The 16,055-nt window shown below is 43.3% G+C and overlaps 1 protein-coding gene across 7 annotated transcripts in view; it reads left to right on the top strand.

Annotated features, from left to right (window-relative positions):
- THSD7B (thrombospondin type 1 domain containing 7B) overlaps nt 1–16,055 on the top strand; it is a 428,797-nt gene that overhangs the window by 81,489 nt on the left and 331,253 nt on the right. The window contains exon 1 of one of the 7 annotated variants that reach the window (XM_083405402.1): nt 4,308–4,487. The exons of 4 other annotated variants lie outside the window; for them this stretch is intronic. The gene's annotated coding sequence lies outside the window, so the exon portion shown is untranslated. Of the gene's footprint in view, nt 1–4,307; nt 4,488–4,741; nt 4,762–5,077; nt 5,283–16,055 lie in introns of those variants that run through there. 2 more of the 7 variants (XM_083405408.1, XM_083405407.1) reach the window with 2 other exon arrangements.

The raw sequence follows: 16,055 nt of genomic DNA, 5'->3' as shown, positions 1-16,055 counted from the left end.
CCTTGCCCTTTCCACCCTGGCAACTACAGAGGCAATTGTGACAGCAGCCTCCATAAACTGCTGTACAGCCACCGTCAGCAAAGCTTTTTCTATATTATTTAACAAACCACAAAATAATCTGTGAAAGATAAATTGGTTTCCTTCTTAGGAAAAAAAAGAAAGAAAAAAGAACAACCACATTTTTACCTTGTAGACACCAATTAACAATCTGTAAGATTCAAAAGTGGAGAAGGAAAAATTGCTTGCTTCATTGACTTCAAAAACAAAAAGTGTTTTGACTCCATCTGGAACACAATAATCATAAATTACTACAAAGTGGAACCTGAGGGGAAAACATGACTTCTTCAAAATCAAAGTACAAAACAAGGCAAACAATGGGAAAGCAGAAAATATTTTTTAAAAGCAGGGTGGGGGGAAGCCAACAGAATTCTTCAAAGGAAGAGAGTAATGTATAAAATTCAAACCATATTCAACTTGATATATCAGTGACTTACTTATCTTAATAAGTGAATACCTGAGACCTGAACATTCTCCAAGTAGGGTTCTCAACCATTCAGAATAAACCAAAACAGACAAAAAAAAAAAATACAGTCTTTGTCTTTCAACAGCAACATAATCTGTGGAAATCGGCAGGCATGCTTAAATTTAGGAGGAGCCACCCAAGTGAGTGTGTGTATGTGCTTGGTTTCGGGAGGGTGCCTGTCATGAATAATCTACTTGAGTGTTCTCTTAACAGCTGGAACAAAAAGTACAAAACAGTTCATTTTCAGGTGTAAAGCTGGTGATACTGGTCATCACGTGGCCATCGCTGTATTAATTATTGCTTTTGTTTTTAATTTAATGGGGAGAGGGATGCACAACACCAGTGCTCATTCAGTGAGTGACATGCATGTGAGAGGCTGTGACCAGATCCATGCGACATGGATAAATCATCCAAGAAAATCATGCATCAAAGTTGTGAAAAAGGGAAAAGCCATAAAATCAAGGTATTGAAAAGCTGATAACTTTTGTGTACTTTGGGTTGTTTTTAATGGCTACTGTTGCCTGTTTCGCAACTTTGATGCATTATCTTCTTGGATGCTTTATCTGTGTTATATAGGACATTAAATCTGTATGCATGGATCTGGTCACAGTCTTCCGCAAACATCTACTGGAATATGGGAGCTGATTGCTCCTAATGTTCCTGTGTACACAGGGTGTTTGAGCAGAAAGGGACTTGGAAGAGTTTCAGCCAAATGTGCTTACAAAGTCTCCTTGTGATCAGGACTCCAATAATGCAGGATGTGCTTATAAGCCGGGATAGCTCAGTTGGTTAGAGCATGGCGCTGATAACACCAAGGTTGCAGGTTTGATCCCCATATGGGACAGCTGCATATTCCTGCATTGCAGGGGTTTAAACTAGATGATCTTCAGGGTCCCTTCCAGCTCTATGATTCTAAGCCTCCTTTATTGGACTGGAGAGGCACCCCCACTCATCTTTCCTGATTTTAACCCTCATGCGTTTGTTTTGCATGAATATGGCTAGGCGTACTTGGTGGTGGGTAATAACACTCTTTAACCTGTGTAGTGTTGACACACTCAGATATGACATCATTCACGCAACTAGTTTATCTTCCTGAATATGATACATAATCACCTGCTGTCACTTAAACAGGATCACTATGGAAAGCGACTGATCTAGTTGATTGTACATCCATGGTATTGTCATAACACATAGTTTCTTAGTTTTTAGCACTCTTATGCAAGGCCTTTTCTTATTCTTAAGACATGACCTTAATTCTCAGTAACAAGAGGTAGGCCTTTTGCAAAGGTTCATGCGTTCCTTATCTCAAGGCAGGTTATTTGTCTTCCTTTTTGCTTAACCAAACAGCCAAGACAGTGAGAATCTCTTGCTGTGTGTTCTACAGCTTCCCTCCTTTAGAATGCCTCCTAAGGCAGACAATCAGTCAACCCTTCCCTTCAGAGCACACCAAGACACTTCTGCCATTAGTACTTCTGGCCAATGGACAGATGCAACCCAAGACTGCATGCAACAGCTGAGGTCAGAAATCTATAGAAGCAATGGGATAAAGATTACCATTTCCTGCTTACAAACCGTGTGGCTTGCTATTACTGTACCTGTGTATGGGCCATTTCCTCCTCTTCCAAGATCTTAATAAACATATGTTTTTACAAAGCTCATCATCACGATGTTTTACACTGTTGTTAACCACCATTAACACTAATTTTGGAAAGAGAAGGGCTGTTATTGACTGAATTGGAAAGGTTTCATTTGTAAGAAGGCAAATTGGAGAAGTCATGTGGGCAACAAGCTTGCAGCTGTTTGGTCATTTGTGATGCTTTGGATGTGTATCTGAACACCCTTTCCAAGATTTTTCAGGGCTGCTGAAATATGTTACCTGACTACTGCTCCTACTGTCTCTTTGTTGTACAATGTGGGTGTAACTGGTTGGGTTGATCTCTGGCAAGCAACTGCTATGGATAGTTGGGGTGCCAATTTTTTCAACTGGCATTTGTAGCTGTGTCTTAAACAGTGGCACAGTCTGTATAAATTAGCAGAGAAAAGGTTTTCACGAATAGATATGGAGGTCAGCAAAGCAGGCACCTAATTGCCAGAATCAAGCTTTGGCAAAAAGCTAGAAGCAGTAGTATCGGCTGTAATTTCTTTTTGTATTCACTATAAGTCACAACAAAAGAAACAATGTCTGTTATGCAAGTTCCAGCGTTACACATAAAAAACCCTCACCTAAGTATAATAAGTGTGGATATCAGTAAAGAAACAGCTGTCTGTCTATCATCACACATCACCCACATAAGTATCAAGAAATCTGACATGGGGGCTGACTGAAAAATTGCCCCCCTTAATTGCTGAAAACTTCTCTGATTCAGAAGCGCCTCTATTAGCTACAGACGAAAAATAATGGTACTAGGTTTATTCAGAGCTGGGAGTACGCAAACAAATGAGGTGGCACAATGGACTATACCATTTCAGATACAGTTTGTACTCCTTCCCAATACAAAAAAGCACAGGAGGAAAAGAGTTGTGTTACAACATTCTTGTATGCTATTGTGTTGTTGCTTTTATTCCAACAGGATTTTTTTACAAAAAAACAACAACAAAAACAACAACGGGAGGTAAAAAGTGGTACCCCTCACTTACAGTATTGCTGTGGTACAATCCATACCTCTGAGCTCTACCACTTCATTTACCCTGTTGTGTAGGTCCATCCTGAGTACAGGTGCGCCATATGCACAGAGACCCCATTTTCCTCCTCATTATGACTTTATACAGGCAGGTGGGCGTCAGGAAGCGACACCCTGGAGTAACTGCTAGCCAGTCTTGTTGGGTGGATGGGGACCTGGTCTGTGCTCTGCCCAGCAACAATATCTCGTCCCCCTCGGACTCTGGTAGTGCAGGGCATAGGCAGGAAGGCTAACAATCTGCAGAGCCAATGACAGGCGGAGTCAGCACATCCTAGCTTGGTGCCCCTCCTGTTCCCTGCTAGTTCCACACAGGCAAAATGGATCACTGAGGAGGAAGCTGGCAGCCAGGGCCCCCTTCTGGTTTGGAAGTAAGTCAGAACCCAGGTTGGCTGAGGGTCGGGAGGGCTGTGCCCCCTTTGCCTTAATGGACCAGTCTTCCTTGGACGCCTCGGAGTGGGCAAAAGAATGGCTTTAAGCTTTTTAATGCTTTTCATTGCATGGTATCATTTCTTTTTATTGCTGCATTTGATTCGATGCACAGGGGCATACAAATGTTTGTCTGTTTTTTTAAGTAAACCAACAAATAAATAAAGGTTTCAAGGAAGGGTCGCTGTTGCTCTTCGCTCCCAAGGCTGCCTCTGCAGCTGCCGGCGAGCAAGTGGCACCGGTGGGGCTGCACGGCCGGGGGCCCAACTTATTACCTCAGCCCACTAATTTGCTCCCCTCACGGGGCTCCAGGTGAAGAGCATTGTGGTGACGCTGCGGGGGGCGGGGCAAATGGCCCTCCTCCCCCCGAAGGAGCCCCGAGAGTCTTTCTTCAAGTTCCAGAACTTGCCCTTTCTTCCCTTGGCCTGTGTTCTGGGGCAAAACCAAAGAGCTCCCTTGGGCGGCAGCAGCAGCAGCCTCCCTGTCTGCGGGGCCCCCGCCTTCCCTCTCTCCCTCCGCCCCTCCTCCTGAGCTGAGCGTCCCCCCTGCCATTGATTCCTCTCGCCCTTCCTTGGCGGAGGCAGGTGGACGGGCTGGGCTGGGCAGGGTTGGCTGGCTGGCTGCCGGCGGGAGCCTCTGCGCAGCCAATCGGGTGGCGGCGCCGTGGAGCAGCTGGCGCGTTGGGCCGGCGCGCCTTTCGCTCCTCGCTGTTCCCCTGCGAAGCGGCCGAGCGCCGGGCGGCTGTTGCACACGGGCGCCGGGCTATGGGTGCGCTGCTGCCGAGCCACCATCTTCCTCTGCCCGGGGAAGTGCGCCGCCGACGCCGACGCCCACTTGGCCAGACCCAGGCGAGCCCGGTAAGTACGGAGCTGCTTCGCAGCCACGAGCGGGGAGGCAGCCGCAGCAGCCTCCTCCTCGGCGCCGCCTCTTCTCGCTGCGCCCGTGCGGGATGCCAACTTGGGAGCAGGAGGGCGCGGGCTCTCCCCCTCGACCTGTTAGTTTCCCGGCCGTCTTTTCTTTAGGATCGCGAAGGGATCGGGCGGGGCAAGCCCTTGGACCTCCAGAGGCTGCAGTCCGGGTCTCGCTTACCTGCGCGTAGGCTCCATTGAACTCGGCAGGACTTACTTCGGAGTAGGCAGGCAGATAGGATCGCGCTATTCGTCTGCATGCTAATAACTGCGAGGAGGTTTGCGCTCCCCGTACTGCTGACTTTTTTGGGGGGGTGGGGGTGGTATATCATTGCTTTCATTTCTTTTGCTTTGTTTTCAGCGCGCGTCCTCGGAATGTTCAGGGAAGGTGTAAAATCTGTATTGCCTTTGTAGTGAACTGTCCGTGCACAATTGATCCAAAGGGCTGCGCTCTCGGGAGTGATCCAGCGAGCTCCCAGGACCGTTCATTTTCGTTTCTGACTCTTTTTTTTTGGGGGGGGGGGCGGCCGTCAATCTGCATTGCGATTGTTCAGATCTGCAGCCCCCAATACAGGAAAGAAGTTTGCGGGCGTCTGCGGAAGGGAACGTGATAGCAGCTGATCCCTACATGAGATCATGTAGTCTGTTCCGTAGTCTTCACTTTGGCGAGGAAAAAACGACAGCGAACGGGAGTTGCAAAGGAGTCGCTGCAGCATCAGGAGAAACTGGCAGCGCGGTCCTTAGGTATGTTTTAGCCAGAAGCAGTTCCTAGAGTCCAATGACACGGAACTGCTCAGTAAACCAGCGCAAGATTGCAACAGAGCAATCCGAGGTATTAATTGGAAACCAAGCCCTCCTTTAATTCAGTGGGATTTAACTCTTAGCAGACATACACAGGATTTGGTTGCACACCTTTTGACCAGGGTGTTTGAAGGACTTTGATCCCAAACAAGCTTGCTAGGCAGTAAATCATCGCTGAACTCCGTGAGGCTTATTCTTGGGTAACGCGATTAGGTTGGGTGTGAATGTGCCTTTAAAGTGAAACTGCTTAGTTCAGTCATTCTGTCTCCCTATCTTAATTTCAAGCATGTCGCTGTATAAAAGGAGTTTCAGTATCTTGGGAATTATAAACACACTCGCCTAAAAAACACACAACCCCATCAACTATCTTCCTACCGCTTCAAGTACATTCATTTTCCTTGTAACACTTTTCTAGAGATCTTAAGAATGGGATCAGTTGCTTATCATTTCCTTGGAACAGATAGTCTCTTATCAACGTGGTTAAAATGCCTTGCAGGTTTACTCTTTAGTATGTGTCTCGGTTGTATTTCATGGGGGCAGGGGGGCGGGGAGAGATGTATTTTATTGGGAAAGTGATAGATGCTGTCATGGCATTTCTGAATGCATGCTATATTTTTTGATACTGTGTATGATTAAAATTTTTTTGGGGGGGATCCAAGTAGTTTCCCCCTCCCTCGCTCCTTTAAGTGTGCCTCAATATTTTCACTGTGTTTTATTAACCATGCCTGGTACAATGCGTGTGGTAAAACGTTTCCTGGTGTGTGTATGTGTGTTTCCAGGCAGTTGCTGAATGTCAAGATGATGAATTTATGTTTCAGATGTAGTGTCAAGGATAGCACAGGTTTGTTGGGTAACTAGAAGGCAGCTAATCTTCAGGGACATCCCTTTTGTGCTTTCTGGTACATGAATCTAATAGCTGCTTTAAGGTTGTTCCATGGAAGAGGGGGGTAGGAAACTTTTTCCCTTTCTAATAAAGGCAAAGCCTTTTATTAAGACTGCAAGCTCTTCATTGTGAATGTGATTAATTTTTTCATGTGTAGCAAGAAATATATAGTCTTGGGAAGAAAAAAACCCCCTGCATAAATTGAAGGTTTCTTTTTTTTCAAAAGTAGCTATCACTTTATTCTTATTGAGCTGTCATTTTTTAAATATATTTTTCATACTATGCTACACTTCTCTTTCCCAGTAAAATACACTCACCCCTGAAGTTGTTTCCTGCACATTAAACCTGCATCATAACCCTTTTTATTTGTCTTTTCTGCTTTCTTTGAAAGACTGAAATTGACCCTTTGAGTCAATGGATTTCACTGTTCTTCTTACCTGCATAACCTTTTGGTTTGGGTCAGCTATTGAAAAGCCATTACTCTTGGGGTCGATCAGGTCATCTTCACATTTCAGTTTCTTCCCCCAGTGTTCTGATAAATGCACCAAGGTCAAGCCATGTAGAAATTTGTTCTTTGATAAAGAGCAATTGGCAGCAATAGGTTTTTGATTCCAAGTCTCCCTTCCCCCCTTTATACTTCATAACTCCAGGAGTAATCTTGCCCTTGCTGTAGGATCATTCTCTTATTGTGTAGACGCTATTTGAAAAAGTTGGATGTTCCTAAAAATAATAAAATCAATTTACACAATTAAGAATACGGTCATCTTGTAGTCACTAAGCTTAGCTGAACTCTGTGAGGCTTACTTCTGAGTGGACATCTATAGAATTGCACTGCAAAGATGAAACCAGCAGACACATGAGTCTTCCTCTAATATTAATAGATTTTAATATCAAAGTATTCATGAAGTACCGTGGTAATTAATAGTATAACATTCAGTTAGCCTGTGGTGTGCTTCTGCTGGTGTCAGGAAAGTGAGTTCATTTTACATGTGAATTCTGCACACCCAACCAAAGTTACTTAGAAGACACTTTCAACTGGAGTGATTGAGGTATGCTTCCATATAAATGTGTTTAGGATTGTGCTAAATGAGATGTTTTATAGAAATTGCTGGTAAATTGGGAGAAAGGCAGTCATACCACACTGATTTCAACCTATATGAGAAACTACTGAATATTACTAAATCTTAGAAACCTCCAGTCATCTGTTAAACAGGATGCCAATATTTCTGCTTTAAAAATAGTTTGGGCTCACTTTTTAAAATATGTGGTGCTTTGTTCAAGTTAGCATCACTTGTGCAAGTCAGTTGTGTTGTGGTCACTTCTTAATTGATTAGTCTGTACACACTCAGCAGGACATTTTGTGTGTGTGACTTTCGTATAGGAGACTTTATATGGAATGCAGATAGCATTCAGGATGCTGAACTTTCTGTCCTGCCTGTTTTTGAATTCCACCTGTCCCCTTTAAAAAGAGGGGGGAAATAAACTCTCCTTATGGGAAATATGCCATATATTTGCCCAGAAGAAGTGTGTCAGGTGGTGTGGAGACTGTAATGTCCACATCTGAATGATAGTGGGAGAGGTAATCGACCAGCTGAAGAACTGGTTTGCAACGCACAAGTTCTTAGGACAGGTTGTTACATGTCTTCAAGCCTGGCTGCTATTTTTATTTATTTATTTAGAAAATTTATACCGTGCCCTTGAGTAAAAACTCTCAGAGCAGCTCCCAATCAATAAAGTATAATAGATTGATCAGAAACAGGGAGGCTTTGTAGCTGACACTGTGCTCTACTTGATTGCACTTTCTCTTTTATCCTTGATACCGAGGATGTGCAAGACGTAAGAAAATCTACATTAGGAAGTTATCATATGAGCATCTATGTAATTTTGTTTCAGAGTTTGCTGTGTAATACTCTCAGTATGCAACAAAGTACTCCGACAATGACATCCTATATATATCTACCTGTCAGCTCAGAAGTAGGTAAGCAAGTAAAGGATTGCAGAAGTACATAAGTGTGTATAAACATCGCAGTATGACTGCAAACTTTGACAAATGGGTCTTCCTAAGTGGAACTGTGCTGATAATTCAAGAATACCTTTTCGAAGTACCTTAAGATTGTGGTCTCAGGCTGCAATGTTGCTTGTAGGCTGATTAAAATCCCTATCGGGGCTGCTAGGATTTAAGAGGCTTAGTTGTGCACAGGATTGCAACCTCAGTTTGTATTTTTGGCATATCATTTTAGTGCTCATCTTTCACTGTGCTGTACATAGAGGACTAGACAGATGCTAGCTGCTGTGCTCCATATGTATGCATTATGGTAGGCTGTTGACTTGTGCCCTAGGGTCATGTTCCTTCCTACTTCATTACTTCTGTTTGAGCAAGGACATTCAAACAAGCTCTGTGTCTTGTAGCTATTGTTTCCAAGAAGTTATATAGCTGGTTTTTAATTCTGGCTTCTGAGCTGCATTTCTTTTTCCAATAGGCTGCCTAGATCATTGTGAAGCATATTTTCTGTGTTGGCAACTGCAGCTTATACGAAGTGCTATGTTATGCTATATGAAATCTGGAAACTTTTTCCCTAGATTTCTTGATCAACGTGCTACTTTGTATGAGGCATATGTAGGAGTCCTTTACTTACGGTACATTGTTTTTCAAGGACTGTCTGGGCTTCTTTTTGCCTAATTTTTGGGGCTATCGCACCCTGTGCTAAAGGATAAGGGTAGTTTACGAAGTATTGTATGATACGAAACAACCCATGCTCCTTAAGGGTTCTTAGAAACTGACAGAATTTTAGAAAGTGTAAAATAAATATTAGACTAATGTTTAGCTTGTGTTGTGAAGGTGGGGGAGTATTGGAGGTATCAGCAACAGCAGATGTAATAATGATAGCTCCCTCTCCCTTTAGAGCACAGGTGAGAAGCTCTTGAGATTCTTCTTGGCCACACTCTTGTTCCCCAGACCACAGGGCGTTTGCCTGGTTGGAATGTGCCCTTGAACTCTGATGGTGACCCTTCCTTGCCTAGATGGAGGATAAGGAGGGCTGGGTGAGTGTGTGTAGAAACCTGCCTCCTGTTCAAAAGTAAAATTTGCAATCATTGCTGCACCCACTCTGGCCCCACCTAGCACTGACATGTCCAGGAGTGAATGTGGCCTTCAGTCTGAAAAAGGTTCACCTCCCCTGCACTAAAGTAGGGGTGAACCAGCCAGTGTTACATAATAACTGCCATTTCAGCTTCCTTTTCCTTCTTTGCATGCTACTTAAACATAGCCAGGATTTGTTTTCCTTCTCTGCATGGCAGATTGCAGCTATAGCCCTTCTCATCCTGTGACAAGGTTGTGGGCCAGGCATGCCACACGCCTCAGGGATTTGTGAATAGGCAACCCAGGCCGTATGAGGAGACTCAGATATGCTTCTGATCTTCTGCAAGAAATATATATATATGAATTAGTATGCATGTATTCCATTGCATGTGATTGCAAATATTCAAGCACTCACACTTCTCCTTCAGGAGCAACTGCATATCCTAGTGTCTGCATGTATTTACTGTTTACATAGCACTTCCTTAGGCAGTCATATTTGCATATCTTCTCTATTTCCACATTTGAGGATTCTCATCTTCACACTTCTTAGTGAGGTCTATTGAAAGATGCAAACAAGAATGGCAATCAACTGCAATAACTATAGTGAGAAAACTTGGGCAGCTCTTTCAGAACAAGGGTAAACTGGGAAAAAGGAAGGGCATGTGTGGGAAAGAGTTTTATAAATGCTTTGTAACTGGCAGATGTTCTGAGAAGTGGTGAGAGACGAGTTTCCCGGTTGATATCCAACAGACCAGTAGCATAATTAGTTGGATAACCTGAGAAATTATTCTAAGAATGAGGTCATGAAATCTTCTGGGTAATTATTTTCAGCTAAGTGGCCTCCAACATTGTTGCCATCTGGTTTTCTAAGGAAAAATTATTTAAATGGGTTAGTTCAGTAGTATCAAAACAGTCTTATGTTGCTATGTATTTCAGTATATACTATAGTATTCATATACCCCCTGCTACTGTTGTCTAGGGTTGCCATATTTCAAAAAGTAAAAAACAGAAAACCCTGAAAGTTGTTCAGGTTTTTTTTTTAGGAAGACCCCAAAATTGTATTGCATTAGAATCCAGGTGGTATTTAGGATGGAGAAGCTTTTTATATATTGCTTTATTGATAGTTACATCAGTGCCCAGTATAAATAATTGTATTTATGGATTTTTAATTGCGTTTCCCATTTAATATACTGTATTACACATCACCTAGAGGCATTGGTGCGGGTGACACACAAATGAATAACATTAATTCAGGCAGCATCAGATCTGAATTTGGGAGGGAAGTGGGGTTGTCGTTCAAGACCTCCCCATCCACTATATTGTTGAAATATACTCAGAGTCGCAAAGGGATTTCATGCTCTTTATTCAGCTCATAGTGGTGAGGAGGAATGAATGAAAGTCCCCTCACAGTATCTGCTTTATATACATTATTTACACAATGGGCTGCACATGATTGGCTAATTCCGGAATTCTACTATAAGCCAATCAGGTTGTGGATTCACTTCTATCTGGAGCATGATTGGGTGGTTCCTGCCAACCAATCATACTGCTGCATTGTTCTAGGACCAATCAGACTGCTGCATTTTGAATCCTATTGTTCTAGGACCAATCAGACTGCTGCATTTTGGATCCTATTGTTCTAGGGCCAATCAGACTGCTGCAGTTTGGATCCTATTCAACTCAGTACATAACAATTGTGCAACCCACCTTTCTGGTATGTGATGGAAACTCACTGGGCCAGTTTCAGTCTGTCTGCCTAACCTACCTTACTGGGTCGTTGTTAAAATGAAATTGGGAGGGAGTGTGGGGAGAACCATGTTCTCCACCTTGAGATCCTGGGGGTGTGGGGGGAAGGAGAGTATATATGTAATAATAATAAATAATAATAAAAACCTGGCAGAGAAAGATAATCAGATCACATTAATAAACTATTTAGTTTTTGCGAGCCAAACTGTTGGCAGAACCCTTTCTGTTGAATGGTTTGTAGCAAAAGGGTCCAAACTGGCTGCTTAGACAGGTAGAGAAAAGGGGGGGAGGCTCTTTTGTAGGTCAGCTGCTGTAAGGGAAATGGGTCCAGCAGAAAGCAGGAGCTGTGTTTAAGAGAGTTAACAAAAACCATATGTGTGAAGGGAGGCTTGGGAAAAATGATTGGAAGTATGGTATGTGAACAAAGACTGAGATGCTGGAGTGACAAAGGAAAAGGTGCTGGCCACCCTGAACAGAAATGATATGTGACAAGAAAGAGTTCTGCTGAATGAAAATAGAAGTTGTGGGAGGCAGGAGAGGCGGTGGGGGTGGGGTGGAACAAAGAGGCAAGGTAATATCAAACTGATTGGGACAGTGAATGCATGAACAAGGAGGGTGGGAGAAAAGGCACAGAAAAAGACACGGTATTAAGTGATGTTGAAGCAGAATGAGCGGGGGGGGGGGGAGATGAGTGTGTATGCCAATCGGATCATGACTTGAATAGGAGATAAGGAGAAAGAGAGAGGAAAGGAGCGTGAATTTGCAAGGAAGGTGTGGAAGGAAATGGCATGGCAGACAGTTTGGCTTTTGCGATGGGAGGATTCCTATAAACAGGGCTGTCTTAAACATATGCGGTTCCGGGGTGCAAAGATCTGCCTGGTGCCCCCCCCCCGGTTGCCCAGTCCCAGGCGCGCAGGAGGGCGGAGCCGGCTGGCCACCTCAGCATCTCACTGGCTCAGTCGCCCCCGAACTCGCAGCACAGAAGAGCAGAAGAGCCCACCACAGCACTTCTACCAATGGGCAGGCTCTTCCCTGGACTCAACTCTTGGGCCCCAGGCTCTCGGCCTGGCGCCCCTGAGAGCCTGGTGCCTGGGTGCCCTGCACCCCTAGTGCCTATGGGTTAGATGGCCCTGTAGGCTGAAGAGTTTGGGGGCTCTGTTTCATTACAGAATTTCGTTAGGAGTAGTTTGCTGCATGCATAAGACTCAGCACAGCTTGTCAGTGTGTGACTTGCAAGTAACAGTAGGAATCCTTCCTACACAGCCGCTGTACCCCTGGAGTGATTTGGAATGCACTTCCCCGCCCGCCCCCAGGGAAAAATAACGGGGGCAGTGACTTTTGGCAAATGAAAAAGTCACTGGATGCACCCAATTCTTCTGTATTCAAACCTTTAACATGAGTAAGGCAGCTTAATCGAGAGCACATGCAGAAAAGTTACAAAGTAGTAGAAACATTTATTATGATATGATGTTAGCGGGACTATGGCATGAGCTGCCAGTTTGGAACAGGAAGAAAGATTCGGAATATGAACGCATTCATGTAAATGTGCTGCCTCTTTTCTAGAGCACTGAGGAGCACATGGAGCCCCTGCAAAAACTCCCATTCACTTTGTGCAGAACCGCCTCTATTCATCTGAATGGGTTGACCTTTTGTGGATGTGGGAACCCCTTTTATGCCAACCTGATTTCCTACATCTGCAAACAACTACAGGTTTGGTGTAGTTATGGCAGGTGGAAGTGAGGATAGGCTGGATAGCAGAAACCAGAAAGTTTCCGACCCAGTCCAGCATGGAGATAGCTATGCTTTAAGCCTTTTGATTTCAGTGGTTTTAAGCATCCTAACTCCCTCTTGGCTTGTGGCCAGGAGGACCTGCTGCTTCATCAAACATACTTGGTGCTTCCATCATGTTACAGACTTTGCTTCAACTTCTTTGCTTTACTAAAATAACAGAATAAAGCTAGCCACGATTTCTTGGGTAAATAAAGCACTGTCGGAGAAAAGCTCTACCTTCAAGAGGCTGGAGGTATCCTCCAGTGGTTGCTTCACAATATTTCTTGTTGCTTTGGGAAAACTCTGCATGTTCAGAAACACAAGTGGCAGCGCAAGAGAGGAGGACTGGTAGGGTACAGAATATGTGTTTGTTTCTGGGTGCAAGCAACCACTTCTGTGCCAAGGAGATTTATGTGAGAATTGGTGTGATTGTGATTGGTCTTCATTTTATTTTTTTTAATAAGGACATGTTCTTTTTCTGTTTCCTGCTAAACTTGCAATGTAAAAGCAGAGTGGCCTCCTTGAGATGAATTTCCTGAAGTCAGAAATACAGCTCTCATGGGAATAATTTTAAAACAGCAAATGATTTAATGTTGTGATGGCGAATCATAAAGAAGTAATCCCTGATGTGAGGATATCTGCCTATACGGGCACAAGTCATAACAGGACTGTTTCTACACAGTCAGAGGTGAACTGACAGACTGAGGCAGTTTGTAATCTGCGGCTAATGAAGGCTACCTACTGAGTCTCCCTGGAGGATGCAGAACTTTGTTAACCCATTTGACAGATTTGTATGTAACCTTTTATTATTATTATTATTATTATTATTATTATTATTATTAATTATTATTATTAAAAACCCACATCAAACCTTTAATGTATGAGATGGTTGGATTAAATATTTCTAATTATCTCCTGAAAATGCCTTCCACTGATAGGCAAACATGTAATTCTTCCACTGGACACCATTTCCGCTCAAGATGCCTTTATTAATCATTAAAAAAGATTTAGCTACTTGTGCATCTCTATACTTGTGCATCTGCTCTGACACTGAGCTGTTCTCAATAGGTCAAACTTAATAAATGTAGCAAGTGAATTATACCAAGTGCTTGCTGAGCACTGGTATGCATTTTATTCCTCCAGAGTCTTGTCATTTGAATGCATTATAGTACTAACATACACATGTTTCAAGTGTTTTCTTCTGAGCTAAATATGAACTATAGTTGTGCTCGCATTACTTTTATGTTATCTTGACCGTGTTGGAATGTGAGAAGTGCAAGGCCACACTTGGTGGGGAGGGGATCCTCACTACCCACAATGCACATCTTATTTAGAGAACGAAAGTCCAGCAAGACTACAGCAGAGAGTCTTTCCTTTGCAACCACTTCATACTAGGAAAGGGAGCTTGAGTCGGATGGACTAAAACAAGCCCTTTGGAAAGTACCAAAGCATTGAAATCTGGGACCTAAGGCAAGAAGGGTTTATTATGTACTAATCCACAACATCTTCAAACACAGTATTGTCTGACATACTGTATTAGCTTACTAAGAATCCAGATCAGTGTTGCTCACGAAAAAGAAGAAAAGTGCATAATGCCAGTTCACACTAGGGTAAGGATATGGAGTCTGTGGCCTTCCAGGTGTAGCTGGGTTCCAACTTCCATCAGCTTCAGCCAGAATGGCCGCTGGACAGGGATGGGGTGCAGAGAGTTGTAGTCCAGAAACAAAAAGTAAGGATCTGCACTTAGGCAGGAAGAACCAGATGCACAAATAAAGATGGGGGGGGGCACCTGGTGGACTAGTCCATCTAGGGGTGGACTACAAGTGTAACATGAGTCAACAGTGTGATCCTTGGAGGTTTTTAAGTAGAGGTTGGATGTCCATCTGTCATGGATGCTTTAGCTAAGATTCCTGCATTGCAGGGGGTTGGACTAGATGACTCTTGGATCCCTTTCCAACTCTATGGTTTCATGATTTGAAGGGTCACAGGTTCCCCATCCCAGATAGGTTCCCCATCCCTACTCCTGAAAGCTGCTTCAAGTTGTTGGCATCTTGGTACTGTGACTCTATGATTAGTGTTTCTCACTTCTTATTCTCCATGGAAATGCTACATGGAGTAACACTGAGAGTATTGGAAGTGTTGTAGACATAATCGAGATTGTGTGTGTACCTTTAGATTGGACTATAAAGCCCCCTGTGTTTAGCTTTGACATGCGTTGATTTGATCTTTAGGGTGGCAACCTGGCAAAAAGCAATACAGAATCTGTCTGGCAGCTGTTCACCTGTTTGATCCCTGAAGTCAATTGAGTGCTGCACTTTCTTTCTCAGCTAAATGCCTTTCTGGACCAGGGCAAGTATAATGAGACACCCATTGTGGAAGGTACTACACAGGATTTTCTCTAAACATAGGAGTCATTCTTCCTCAACTAGATTAAACAACAACATCAAGATTCATTCTGATTTTTAATTATCTGTTGTTGTTGTTGTGGAAGGATGGAGAAAAAGTATTTTCAAAAAAATATTTGATAGAGGAATGCTTTTAATGAAAGGGTTTTTTTTTTGCGGGGGGTGGAATGCGTTATTCCCTCTAAAAGATACATGATTAATAGCACCAACACTGCCTTCTGGATCACCTTGCAAGAGGTTTCGTTCATCAATCTGGCAAGCGGATTGTATAGCAGTTTGCACCCTAATTAAACTCCCCAGTTGGGAATGTGCTGTTTAACAGATTACCTGTAGTTAAAGTGCAGTCGCTGGAGATGTAGTTAACATGTCAATGTTTAATACCGAGTTCCAAACATCAATTTTTTAAAGGGAAAAAAACAAAAACAAAGAAAGCAGGCTCATTGCAACATAACAAATGCTTCCTTAAAATTACACACCTAAGTTACAGTGAGTCCTGTCTATTTACTCAGAAGTAAGCCCCACTAAAAAAAAGGAAAAAGAAAAAGAAGTAAGCCCCACTGAGCATATTGAGGTTTACTTCCAGGTAAGCATGCACCGGATTGCAGCTTCCGTAGTATAATAACAGCAATGTTAGGCATCTCATAAGTCCTCCTGTTTCATTTGTTTGGTGATTTCATTGAGGAGAAAATATTTCGATGCTCTAATGATGTGACCAATAATGCCTTAGGTTTATTCCAGGGCAGAAATTCAGGTGATTGTCTCCACTTTGAACCCAGGAATAATGTTAAGTATTTGATTATTTCAGAGTGGCTTCTACCCAAGATAAATGCCAC

This window comes from Podarcis tiliguerta (assembly GCF_965153285.1).
Source record: "Podarcis tiliguerta genome assembly, chromosome: 1".
NCBI lineage: Eukaryota > Metazoa > Chordata > Lepidosauria > Squamata > Lacertidae > Podarcis > Podarcis tiliguerta.
Note: the sequence above shows the minus strand (reverse complement) of the source record. Positions and strands in the feature narration are given on the sequence as shown.